This window comes from Mizuhopecten yessoensis, unplaced genomic scaffold, assembly GCF_002113885.1.
Source record: "Mizuhopecten yessoensis strain PY_sf001 unplaced genomic scaffold, ASM211388v2 scaffold10815, whole genome shotgun sequence".
NCBI lineage: Eukaryota > Metazoa > Mollusca > Bivalvia > Pectinida > Pectinidae > Mizuhopecten > Mizuhopecten yessoensis.
This window is the reverse complement of record NW_018408735.1, coordinates 158939-160079: the sequence shown is the minus strand read 5'-3', so window position 1 is coordinate 160079 and position 1141 is coordinate 158939.

Below are 1141 nucleotides of genomic sequence, written 5' to 3'. Positions count from 1 at the left end.
CCCATCCACACGTTCATCAGACCCCCACCCCCACGTTAATCAGACCCCCTGTTGTTTTAGGCATGTACAGGTACATTTGACCTGCTCGAGGCAATGTAGTAGTACCCCTTTCGTAAGAGATAGTATGACGTAACTGGAGGCATGGGGCGGGGATATTTGATATGTCCTGGCCAGCCTAAACAGATACACTATAACACTTACAGTAGCCGCGAGTGTCTTGAGACCTAAACGTAGATTGATTTTTAGTAATAACTATTATTAAGTGCACAGGTTCTAGCCTCGTTTGTCAATAAACCTGTATTATAGTATGTGTGTATTGACAGACGAGGCTAGTACCTGTGATTTAGTAGTGTTTTTCACATTTCGTATCTCTGTCAATTCGTTGTTAGCGGTAAAAAACCAATTTTTTATTTAACACATATAATTAAATACCAAGAATACGTCGATTACAGGAATGTTAACATATTTTCCCGTTTGGTAGAAACTATTTAAACCAATCGAAAAACCATATAATCTAACTGAGTCTTCGATGTCTTCTCGCGAATAAGCTGATACGCCTGGTGAAACTCGATCGTTTCTTAACATATTACAGAAAATCCATTTTAAATATAAAAAGGGCGATTTATTAATATTTAAACGTATTTTAAAAATAGAAATGATTTTGAAATGGATGAATCAGAGACGTATATAACACGTCTCTGGATGAATGAAATGCTAATATATATATAAAAAAAAAAATCTTGTTAAAATGTAGGAACTAATATTTTTTCAATTTCAGCTGCCATATATGTGTGCGAGGAGGATCAAAAGTTCGAGGTTTGGATTTCAAAACGACCTTTGCCGAAAGAATTACGTTTCTTCATCTTCTAAGCTTCCTCCGTCGATACCGACGATTACGCGGGAAGTCAGTCTTGTGCTTGTGCATTAATTATTATCAGGGATGTGAAGTGGACTACACATCCCTGGTGCTACACATCCCTGTTATTATTTACAGTGATTTTTTATTATATTTTTGCTATTTGCTATAAGAAAATTCACGTTCAGAAACAAATTTGTTTAACTGCTTGAGCGTTTGCGCGCATTCCTAACTACCATAGCAAGGGTCGGTTATGGGAGTATTACTTGTGTCAAGTAGTATATA